Genomic DNA, 12,970 nt, shown 5'->3' on the forward strand with positions numbered 1-12,970 from the left:
TATTATGTATTACATTCTAGTGGTTATAAATAATGATTTTCCCAGTACTTGGCAGCAGGCAGAGGCTCATGCACATGCTACGCAGACAGTCGCAGTACTGAGTGCTAGAGTAAGGCAGATCCACCCAGGTATTTTGCCCAGTGGCCTGGGTGTTATTATCAGGTTGAAATGATCTGGAGAAGGGGAGTGGAAAGACACGTCATCACTCGTAAAGAGTGAAAAGAATAAATTTGTATATGAGTAAAGTATATTTCATCTCCTGCTGGGAATTTCACCTCACATGTGGCAGAGAGGAAGCAGAAGGGATCAAGTTATATATAAATAAGAAACAGGACCAGCACCAGACAGGAGGAGCTCGCTGGGATTGATCACAGAAGTACTACATAGAAGATAGGAAGGTGCTCAGAGGACTTGTGCAAGGACCCAAAGAGACTTCTGAGGGTTTGGACAACAAACTAGGGAGGTGCTCAGTAGACATCTACAAGGTATTGGGGAGGGTCCTCCGTGGAGTACCTTAAGAAACTGGTGCAGATTTTCAGAGGACTTTTTCAAGAGACTGGAAAAGGTGCTTAGTGGACTGGAGAAGGTCTGGAGAAGGTCCACAGTGGAGTACAAAAAGCTGGGAAGGGTGCATAGTAAACTTCTATAAGAAGCTGGGAAAGGTGCTCAGTGGATTTCAACAAGCAGCCAGAGACAGAGCTTAGTGGACATCTGCAAGGAGCCAGTCATAGTACACACTGGACTAGCACAGGGAGCTGGGGAGGGTGCTGTAATCCAGCCTGTGCTTGTTACTTTCCAGCCTTATATACTTCAGTGTAAGGAGCCTAAGAAACACTCCCCTCCAGCCTGCAAGAATGACTGTTCTCTTCCTGCTTTGGATACAAATTCTCCCTGAAAGTTTTGGCACTAAAGTGTCCTGAGAGGGAGCAGGGTGCACAAAGGACCAGGGCAGTGGGTGCCCTTTCATCTCACTTATATTCTGCAGCCCCACATGTTTTTGGAGTGACAGAAGAGACACAGATAAGAAAGCTGCAGCTTGTATGTCCCTGATCACATGTGTGCCTGGGAGACTGAAGAACTTACTGCTGGAGGAAGGTAAGCTTGTATGTCTTCACTAGAACGTCAGTCCTTGTCCAGAGTGAATGGAATCTAGTGTAATGTGTTTATCAGATGAATTCCTGCTTGCTGAATTCATCTCCATGTGTCGCTGTTGGTGGGTCAGTCACTGACCAACTATAGTTGTGCTTCCAAAATACAGCACATCCTACATACAATGTGCACTTTATGTCCTGGCACTGGTTATAGACTAATAATATTTCATATAAGTGAACTCTCGTAATGATACGCATTGAAACTATACAAATCCTTTGGGACGCTTCTCGTTTTCAATGATCTTTTATTGCAGATACTTGAGTGGTCATGGGTTTTCATGTATGTTTGGATTCGCTTACATTGTTCCCATTGATCTCTCATTCTGCATATATAAAACATATGTCGCATTATAAGGAAGCATTCACACGTGCTATTACTGCTGCGTTTTAGCCTCTGCAATATAATAGCACCATGGGCAGATATTAGGTCTCATCATCCAATGTTTTCTATAGTTCAAGAAATATGGTAAATTAGAGACTGGTCTGGAAATGAGATTATTATACACTAAGGATCCGTGGTAAACGCAATTCTACTGATATCCGGGAAAAAAAAAATTCTGATGCTCAGATGCGACCGTAAAAATTCTGATTCTTAGAAGTCACGTTGTATTTGGAAGGGATACGCTAAACACTAGTTCTATTTTGGAACCCTTTGAAAAATAACCTGTTCTATATCAAACGATAGAATGCAGAGAAATTAAAGAGATTTATTGGTTATGAGTTGGCTGATGTTATTTTTTTCCCTGTAAATCCAAGACAAATGTCTCTTGGTGTCAGATCTAATTCTGCCTATTGCCTATATGACTTGATGTTACTGTGTTATGTAAATACAGTTGTAAGTGAGGTTATATGAGGCAATGATCACAGGAAAGCAACATTGACAATGAATGGTGGCAGAAGTTGCACATGCGGTACTGTGATTCCAGAGTGTACTATACAGTATATTCCTTTGTATAAGGTCACTACATAACTAAAATCACAGCTGTGTAAGGACAAGTGGTAGAAAGTACAAGCCCACCGCTGCTTTCCATTGGTGTCCATGCATATTCCAGGAAATGTTGCAGTGTGGCAGAACTCTCGACCTGGAATTTGCAAATGTTCTGTTTGTGACCTACTAAAAACACCATTTACATTCGGCATTTGCTTTTGACTTTTATTAATGGTCATAAAAATGAGCACATAAGTAACTGAAACAGTTGGGGAAGAACTCCCCCGCCCCCCCAACCTGTCCATGCTGCGGAAATGCAGTATTCTTACTGTTGCGGAAACGCAGTGGAAATAAATACAATGTGTTACAGAAGCAAAAGCACCACACAGTGTTTCCATAGAAATTAATAGACTGTCAAAGTAAGGCTACATTCACATGACAGGGTATAATGGCCGTGTGATGTCCGTTTTTTTTTTGTTTTTGTTTTTTGTTTTTTGACAGATGTCACAAGACATCATTAATTTCATTGTCAGTGAATGAGGGCTATTCACATGACCAGTATTTTGACAGTCCTATTTTTGGCTGCTTTCACGGATCCCTCCATACCCTGAAATGTAGGGGGGATCCGTGAAAGCGGTACCCATCAGTTGCAAGACAGCAATGAAAAATGGACATATTTCATGATCGTTTCATGTGAATGTAGCTGAATACTGAGTGGGAGATACTTTTCCTACACTAATAATATACTATATTATGGAATTGCTACTTATGCATTTCCAAGTTATACTCTTGAGGCTAAGGCCCCACTGCAGCAAAAAAGCGCTGCAGGAAACATGGTGGCGGCAACGCATCACAGTTTTTCTCACAGCACTTTTCGCAGAAAGCTTGCAGAGGTTTCCTCTGTGGACTTTCTGCTTCAACTATACCTTTAGGGAAATCGGCGGCATTTCCCTATGTATGATTGACATGCTGCGATTTCCAAAACCGCAACAGTCTTGGAAATCACATTGTCTCAGCTGCGTGTATTTTCACTCAATGTGAGGATGGGATTCGCTAGAATCCGATCCACTTTGAAGGAAATGTAAAACGCCACTGTTTTTTTGCTGCGCACCTCCAGTGGGCAAACCACGACGTTTACGCCACATGGGGCCCTGGCCTTAAAGAGATTTTTGCATGAGTAATGTACATGGCATATCTCAAGATTTATGATAAAAGAGTGATCATGGTGGGCATCAGGGGGCAACAGGACCATCCTTACTGTTCCACTAATATGCATGAAGCACATTTGGCAGTTTTGTTTTTTTGTTTCCTCACCTGACTAAGTAATGTTAGCAAAAGGGACAAGGCTTTTCATTCTTGGATTCAGTGTGTCTGTCTGTCTGTGTGTTTGGGGGGGGGAAGCCAGCTCTCAAAATTATTAATGAGAAATCCTCTCTATAGCAACATATATAGAATGCCATAAACATAAGGTGTGGCAGCAATAGATACAAATGAAATGCATAATATACCCACAGCAAGGTATCAAAGTATACAAAGTAGAAGGATTAATCTTTCTTTCCCTTCTCATAGGAATTCATTAGCAATTCCAGCCTAAAGTTATATAGGACCAAAACATTGCAGTTGGCCGTGCACAGATACAACGTGGTGCTACAAATTCCAGCAGAGCAGATGGACCAGAAGTTTAACCCTGTGTTTGTCATTTGTGGGTTAAATCACAAGATTTGGTGTCCTAAGAATTATGTGCAATAAGGGTACATGGTGAGTAGGTTAATATCAATTGGAATTGCTTTCAGCTTGACCCCTTTTTTGCTTTTATTTCATTCATAAAACCATCTCTGCAATGAAACAAGAAGGGCGTGTGATTCGTCTACAGCAAACCTTCTTTTATACTTTCCTGGCCAGCTGTTTTGCATTTTACATAGTTCAGAGCCATCCTGCAGCTTATTAGACTGTGCAAGGGCTCTGACCTGTAACAACACAATGAATCACAAACCAGACGTACTTAAGAGAACTGGACAATTGAAAAGTAAAGTATATGAGGGCCTTGTTCATACTAGTGCTACAGCAATCCTTCTTTGGAGCAGAGGTATAAATTTAAGCTACTAAACCCCAATGAAAAATTTGCAAAAGGGCCCCCGGTGTCACTGCTATATTATAACTCCATGTTGTATCCCTTAAATTTTTACAAAATTATTTGTATTAAAAAAGTGCAGTATGTACATGTGCACCTAGTGAAGCCTGAACAACAGTACCTGGAGGCTGTATGGCCCCTAAATAGGAAGCTATACAGACTCTACACTGTACAGACTCTGAGCACGCAACTCTGTCAAGTGCATGGGCCTTATAGTACCAATGTGTTCAATTGTGCACTCTCAGGGTCCAGTGCCCCATTTTGACAGCAACCTGTGAGTCAATGCTTGCTATGGAATAATATATTGCCTCCTGTGAACTTCAGGTTCCGGTAGGCGCCATGATTTTATCTCAGCATGCATCGTGAATGTTCCTGTAGTAAATATTGATTACAAAGGTACAGGTATCTTTTACTTTGTCCTTTTTGGATGAAGAGACATGAGTGATGCTAAAAATGCACTAGTTCTGCTAATCTGTGATGGCAATGGGAACTGGGCTCTACAATACAAAAGCTTCTTAGCTTCTATATCCATTATTCTAACTACTTTCCTATTTCAGCAATAAGTTATTTCCACCCCAGTCTTGAATTTGCAGTGTTATTCAGCCTGTGAAAAATATTACTTGGGACATTTTGGGATTTGTACCTTGAGCGCAGAACATGGGGATTAAAATACTTCTTAATGTAAATGTAGTCATTTTTCATAACAGACTTCCTTAGAAGCCAACCCAAGAGGGGTTTTCTAGGCAACTCCTGTATAACCAGCCATCTGTTTTTGTTTTTTTTCCTGTTTCCTTAGGGCCCCTTCACACGACGTAAGCGCTCGGCTCATTCTGAGCCGTACACACTTCCCATTCACTTCAATGGGAGCGCTCGTAAAGCCTGCTTTATGCGCGCTCCCATTGAAGTAAATGGGAAGTGTTTAGAAGCGCTCGCGTGTATGGCTCGGAATGAGCCGAGCGCTTACGCTGTGTGAAGGGGGCCCTTAGGTCACTCCATTTGTCTAGTGCTCAGGGTTTTACTAATGGAATGACAAAGGCTTTTGTAGCCGAGAACCTGCCAGAAGTTACAGTCCACACTTTGAGAGCTTTAGGCCCGGTTCACATCTGCGTTCGGGTTTCCGTTTGGTGAGTCCGTTTAGGAGCCCCCTGAACAGAAACCTATACACATAAAAAGAAGTTACCTAAGGAAACCCATGACTATAATGGGGTCCATGTGGTTTCCGCTCGGTATCCACATGAAACATGTGGAGAGAAAAGTGCTGCTTGTATCGACTGATAGTAAAGGGAGGGGGCTTGCTGTCAAGATTCCCCAGAATTGGATGATTTTTATAGCAAAAGGACACCCATGGAATAGATGGTAGGTCAGGCCATCCAGTGGCAGAACAGCTTTTTTTTAGTAGCAATTCATTCTTTAATACAGGAGATTTTTTGTCTTCATTATAGTTAATACCAAGTGTTGTCGGTCATTTTAAGCATCCAGACATGGTTATATCACTTTGTCAATCAATGACAGTTTTCATCATTTTGTTCTAGTTATATTCTTAAAGTAATAATGTATTTGCAGATGTCAGATGTTTTTGGTAAGATTCTGGTTTCCATTTCTTTGGTAAATACTATATTTTGTCTCAGGCTTTGTCCTAGTTAAAAAATTTTGACCAGTATCTTGTGGAAGATACCAGATAAAGCTAGGTTCACACTAGCGTCACTCTTCGTTGTTCGTGTCTGTCAGGGGACCTGAAAACTGGAGGGGTGGACCGCTAAAACAGTGGTTACATATGGAGTCATTGATTATAATGGGATTATAGGGTATTCAGTTATAAAACTGAAAGCGGTGGAGGAAAAAGTCTTCCGTGCAGGACTTTTCCTCTGCCGATTTTCAGCAGACACTGCGTCAAAGTCTCGAACAGAGACTCTGCCGCAGATGTGAACATAGCCTACGGCAAGATAAGCTGCAAAAATGTGAGAAGTTGAAGATGTGAATGACCTTTTCCTGCCTAAGCTGTGTGTTTATCAAATTAAAATACATAGACGTCAAGTAATCTCATTCCATTCCATTGGTCTTAGTCTCTCAAGGAATAAGCTTAGTTGATTCATTGATGTAAAAGGCTTCAAAACTTTACTTCTTGGTCACCATTTAAATGATATTGAAATGTTTCTGTGTATCGAACATATCCATACTGCTGTCTGCCTCTAGTACTGTACAATCCAATCACCCCATGAAACTTAAAGGAATTTATTAGATTCTTTTCACCCTGGCACCAGGACACCCATTTATAATGGAAGCCTCGATGTATTGCCAATCCTTTGTACAATAGGTTATAATAGTGACTGGTGGACCCCAAATGGTTATAATAGGGTTGCTTGGGGTTTTGACAAGTTTTGCACTAGTGTGAAGGCAATATTAGCACTACATTCTAAGCTATTTATATGTTAAACTTGACGGAACCCCCAATGAACAATTATAGCGTTCAGTGTTGTGCTTGTTTGGAATGTGTCTGTTTTTTTGATCCATGTTGTTTCCTTTCAATAAATAGTTACAGCATTTGTCCTGTTATAGACCTTTATTCCCTATCAACAGGCCAGTAGATAAGCATCCATTTGCCGGGGGCCCACTTGTTGGGTTCCTCAGTGATCAGGATCATGGGGAACTGAAAGTCCCTCTAAGGCCTCCTTGTGAATGGAGCACCAGTGCTCTTGTGTGACCAGTGCTCCATTCACTTCTAGTGCACTGGCGCTCCATTCACAAGAATGTCTTGGCAGACATTTGATCCTCTGTCTTCTTGATCACCAGGGGACCTGACAATCAGGTCACCAGCAAACGAACACTTATCCCCTGTTCTATGGGGTCCCCAGTGATCGGACACTTATCTCTTGATACTTATCCCCTGTCCTTTCACCACCTCCAATTAGTCCAGCTCTTTATATCATTTAATAGTCGCTGCTCCACTGATTCTGCCATAGTTGGACTTTTTTCTCTAACACCCACTGTCCCTGAGTAATGAATGCTGTTAGTTTTGATTTTTGATATGCTATTTAGGTTTTTTACTGTCAGTTAGGTGTGTCAGGAAGAGGCAAGGGGTGAGATCCTGAGCTCTGACACTGGCTGCCTCTGACTGGAGCTCTGAATCACACGCCCCTGTCTGACACTGCTCTTCTGATATTCTATCTCCTAAATAGCACCAAAACTAACTGCGCTTGTTGCTCAGGAATGGTGGAGGCTAGATAAAAGGAAATTCCAGCTCTACTGGAATCCGGGGAGCAAAGACTATTCACAGATGCTAAGAACTTGAATTGGTAGAGGTAGTGAAAGGTCCTCTTTAAGTATTTAACATGAGCTGTTAGGGTAGAGGGTACATATCAAACTAACAGAAATAGCATGGGTTGCATTACAAAATAAAAAGAGCTGTGGATGTTCATCTAACCCATGTTCTTTAGAGAGATTCTACCAACACTAAAATCGCTTTTAAACCACTTGTATACTGGTGTAGGTTAGTGACATAGAAACTATACCTTTCTTGTGTCAAAGTACAATCTTAGAGCTGACAAGATTAACTTTTATTCCATATGAGAATGAACTATTCGGGCCATACCTGCTGGAACATCATTTTGTTATGTGGTGTAAAATAAAAGTGAATTTCAAGCAGCAATATTGCACTTTAACACAAGAAAGGTATGTTCTCGATGCCACTAAATGGCCCTGCAACAGCATGTAAGTGGTTCAGTAGCCATTTTCGTGGCAGTAGACTCCCTTTAAGTAAAAAAAAAAAAAAAAAACGAAATTCCAACCACCATGAAATGGTTCATTTAGGAGAATTAGCCATGTGGTCAGCAGACTGGTAGATTGTAGAATTTTCCAATGGAATTACTAACAGAAAGTCTAGAAAAGATAACTTCATTACCCTGTGTCACATATCTCCAGTTCCAGTTCCAAAAACCTACTCATTTTATAAAAGTTTTTGTGTCTGAATAACAAAAGGTAATGTTATAATATTGCACCCACCGGTCGATGTCCAGCCTTGGACGTTTAACATAGAATATTCATCTACTTGGATATTGTGACCAGTTTAGGGCACCAGTTTGGAACACTGTAACCTAAACTTCCAGCTAATATATGCCACTCTTGTATACATCTACTCCCTGCCACCATTCAAGAGAAGATCAAGACATTCACCTCTTTTTACATCTTCAAACAGTGTAAACCAAGCTATTAGATTCTATAAAACAAGCAGCTTGGACTTGTTGAGAAAGAGCAAAGCTAAAGCCTATATGCAGAAGTAACTCTAGAGGTTCTTTATCTATAGATTGGATTACTGAAAGACTTGTGATGAGGTGCTATGTTACCCAATCTGTCTTACAATCATTTTTTTCTTTTTCTTCTTTTTGTCGGCTTTTCCCTGATTTTTCACGAACGCAGATCTCACAGTCTTTAACATCAAAGGACAAAAGTGTGTAAAGTGCCTTCTCCTTCTGTCTTGCTACATAGTAAACTATTTTACTTCTGTCTTTATTTCTCTCGCGCCCCCCTCGTGTTTGAATAGCAGTAGGAAAGGCGATCTCCCTCCTGTTAAAACGTTATTAAGTTTTCATGTGAAAGATGAAACGCCCTCTATTTTACTCTTTGGTGATAGCAGAATAGGAGAGAGAGAAAGAAAGAGATAGAGGAGAAAAAAATCTCTATTCATCCTATACTTCAGTTTGATGTTGGCGAAGCAGCCTACAGGTATAGTGCTGGAAGGGTTAGGGTTCCAAAGTCATACAAGACCTCTGCTGTCCTGTCAAAGTCTCAAGATCAGAGGTTGAAGTTACATTGCTTCCATACATTGCAAGCATTACAAAAAGTTTTGAAGCATTCTCCAACCTATAGACTATATTAACAAAGAAAGAAGAGGCAACCATCCCACTCGTCACATTACATCTGGTGGGATGCATCCACAAGGAGAACTTCGAACCAGGGAGACAAGAGAACCCTCATAAACTCCAAGATAGTTGAAATTCAAGGTATTGTCATCAGGAGTAAAAGCCCTGGCATTGTGTTGGGTTGTCTATGGCGTGTTTGTCCAGTGTGTAGCGTGTGCTTCTTTTGTGGGTGATGATGACATTCATATACTGCAAACATTAGGGCACATTCATACGGGGTTATAAACGTTAACTTGTCTTTTTCTACATCCATAATTATTCTAGGTGTGCACCTGTTCTTTTCATTAGATACAATGGAGGCTCAGCATTGAAGCTCAGATCATAGATCAGCTTGTTCTCTCGTTGAAAATGACTCATTTACATTTAAATAGTGGGTTCCTGTAGCCTATAGTGTCTAATACAATGCAGAAACCTACAAGCATTGGCTTATAGTATTGTCCGTTTGTAGTTTTATATATTGCTTTATAACCATTTGTTTCCATGTGTTAATAACAGAAGGTCCATGTTGGAGATATTTTCAGGTCTTATAAATAATGGAGCAATTATCAACCATTGCAGAAAAAAATAAACTGGAATATCCTATATGGCACATATTTATATGACATGATGCCTTTTTTTGGAGATCTTCTAGTTTTAATATTGTTGTTTGTAGATAGCAAGGGACATGGTCATATGCAATGCATGTATTTGATGTGCCTTAAAGATTATACAAATAACAGATTAGACTTTTTTTGTAGTAGTGCAGATTTTTTTTTTTTTTCCTATCAGTATGTCTTTGTAGAATGGGAGGAAACCAACGCAAACACGGGGAGAACATACAAACTCCTTGCAGATGTTGTCCTTGGTTGGATTCGAACCCAGGACTCCAGCGCTGCAAGGCCACCGTGCTGGTTTTATAAGACAGATTCACAGTATACTTCCTTTTCTGTAATTTTGCCATTATGAGGAATGCAACACATACAGAGGTGATAGCTCCAAATAAATTTCACAGTTAAACTGGTTTCTTGAGGTTCTAAAAACTGGTTGTGACACATATTGTGACACAATGTAAAATGACTGTTTATACTAATGATTTTTATCGATATGTCAGAACTGTAACATATTTCCAGTTCCCATTGTGTGAAAACATCCCAATTCAATCCCTGAAATATTTTGTGCCTATTTCCTGATTTCAAAATTGACATAAAACAGCCACTTCTAAAAATGGCCCCTTTTGTGTTCTCCATCCTATTTGTAAACCTGCAAGGTTTCTTTTTGTTCCCACTCAGATGGTAACATTCAGTTTTTGTTAAATTAAAAGCAGCTGCATGGAGATGAGAGAAGAACCGCATTAAAGTCTTCCGCAGAGGGGAGATTGCATTTCTGGGACTAGGTGTCCCCATTTTCACAAGACACAAATGCTCAGATGCCTTATGAACACAGGCGCCTGATTCACTAGGGAACTTGGATGCGGGTGCCAAGTTTGTTCAGTCCAAAGCCCTTGTTATCTTCTCCTTTTAACTGATTGCGGCCGGGTTACAGCAATTAATTCCTCAGCGTGTCTTTTGGTTGAGGAACGCTTGATCCCTGTGCAAATTGAACTGTAAGGAATTTTATCTGAGACAAAAGTGGCATTACAAAGTCTGTCCACACAAAAGCATAATAACTACATCCTCATGATTAAAACATGGTAATCCACTCGCTCACAAATACACATGAAAAATCCACTACTTTGAATTTTTCAGCCATGATTTTCCTCAATCCTTATAATTAAGGCTATTATATGAGCATCTATGCAATGCTTAGGGTTGTCTATAGAGAACTACCCCCACGCTTTGTAAAAAAGTATATGATTATACAACTGAACATATCCGCCATGAACTCCCATGGTAAAGCAGACAGCAAAAAGACTATTACTTACTAAGGACTTGACTTAAGAAGAACAGTAATAGTGTAGAGATGTGCAGTAAGCCGTGAAGGACGGTCATATTGGTTATAACGATGTAAAAAAGTGGAATTTTTTTCTTTCTCATGACAAATTGGGTCTCTACCATTTAAACAGTGGTGGTGGTGGTGGTGGGGGGGGGGTGTTGCCTTACCCTGGGGCAACTGGGTTTGTAAAGATAAGGTTTAACTAGATAGACCTTAGTCTTTTATCATCCCATTAAGTACATATGTAACTATATTAAGAAAAACAATATAATGTTAACTCTTTGCATAGTTTAGTCTTACTTGTCAATGGTCTTCAAAAGACATGTGATTGTTAAAAACTACTAGTAGATCTACCTTTATCAATAAAGGACAGGGTAAATGTTACCCATGCATTTAGATCTAGTAATAGGACCTACTGGACTGTAGACGTGGAATATGTCCTTTAGCATTATTTCCATTAGACTTATTAGGGAATTGGATCCTTTGGTTCTTGTGCTCCTCCTCTTTATATTCCGCTCAATTGTTTACAGCCATAGGCCCTCCATAGGTATGTCCTTATATTCATTAAGAGGTACAGTGTAATGTTACAATATGACAATATTACCACAGCAAGGACTAATTTGAAGGACATATCCATAGGAAATCAGGTATACATAAAGATGGAAGAGGACAAAATTGTTGGTCTCTTCTTTTTTTGTAATCACTGAGCAAATTTTTATAGAATTTTTTTTATGGGTTTTTGGTATAGTCTAAATGTCTCATTTCATGTATTTACACTGGAGTTCTGCTTGACCCAACTTTGGGAGAGAATTTTGTTTGTGAGCCCTCCCCCACACACTGTACTTACCTACATTCGAAAATAAAAATACACGTAAAGTTAAAAACAACTGAATTATGTCTCTCTTCCATTTTTCATCTGTATTCTGTGTGTTGCCTCTTATTACATTGTATTTTGCTGCTTTTTATTCATTTTAATGCTGCCTCTTATTCTGCCATATTTTGCCTATTTTTATAAGCCATTCTATATCTTATTCCTCTATATTCTACCACTTATTCTGCTGTGTTCTCCTTATTTTGCTTTACAGTATTGTATTCTGGCCTTTATGTTCACATTTAGAAAGTTTCAATTTGCTCAACCTTGCTCTAGATTCCTCAGCTGAGCAGCCGCAGAGCCCCCGCTGCAACACTCTCAGCTGGCAAGGAAAGAGGGCCAGGGTCGAGAAATGGAGGGGGGTTGTGGAAAGGAGGCCAGGGGCCTTGCATGCTGTGTACTCCGGGCGATGCCATGTTCTTCCTGTCGCTCGGCTGCTGGCTTGAGCCTCAATAGCTCCGCCCCCTCTGTAGCCCGATCCAATTAGATATAAGCGCAAAGGCTCTGTGTCCGCCTTGAGCCTGTATTGGTACGCCCCCAATCGCTAGCCCCAATTGGCGAACAGCAGTTACGTCATCTCAGGTCCTTCATCATCAGGTCCTTCACAAGGACCGTGATTCCGGGGCTTGTGGTGGGAAAACCCGGCAGCCTACGGGGATAATAATGCGCCTTTGTTTGCAATGATGTTGGGATTATACCAGATACAGTCTTCTCAGCCAAGGACAGCCGTTTGATGTATTTGCATCTCATCAGCTTGGCGTAGAGAGGACTGATCTGGCAGAGGTGAGAGACTTAGACAGGGTTAAGGGGATATCGTCACTCCATAGGGAGAGACCACCATATAGGTGTGTGGAGTCTTATTAAGGAATCAGCACTAAATTCTGCCCCTTATTCTGCCACATTCTATCTTGTATTCTGTTTTTCAGCATTGCTTTCTGCCTCTTATTGTCCTCCATTCTGCCCCTTATCCTGCTATTCAGAACTATTTTCTGCCTCAGATTCTGGTGCCTTCTGCCTTTTATTTCGCTAACAAAATCAGGATCATTCAGCTTCATTCAGTAA

The 12,970-nt window shown here is 40.6% G+C and overlaps 1 protein-coding gene across 1 annotated transcript in view; it reads left to right on the forward strand.

Annotated features, from left to right (window-relative positions):
* Window positions 1-1,075: 1,075 nt before the first annotated feature.
* LOC142210813 (neurotrophin-4-like) overlaps window positions 1,076-12,970 on the forward strand; it is a 79,009-nt gene continuing 67,114 nt past the window's right edge. Inside the window, exon 1 of the mRNA XM_075280252.1 lies at window positions 1,076-1,095. The gene's annotated coding sequence lies outside the window, so the exon portion shown is untranslated. The remainder of the gene's footprint in view (window positions 1,096-12,970) is intronic.

This window comes from Leptodactylus fuscus, chromosome 6, assembly GCF_031893055.1.
Source record: "Leptodactylus fuscus isolate aLepFus1 chromosome 6, aLepFus1.hap2, whole genome shotgun sequence".
Classification (NCBI taxonomy): domain Eukaryota; kingdom Metazoa; phylum Chordata; class Amphibia; order Anura; family Leptodactylidae; genus Leptodactylus; species Leptodactylus fuscus.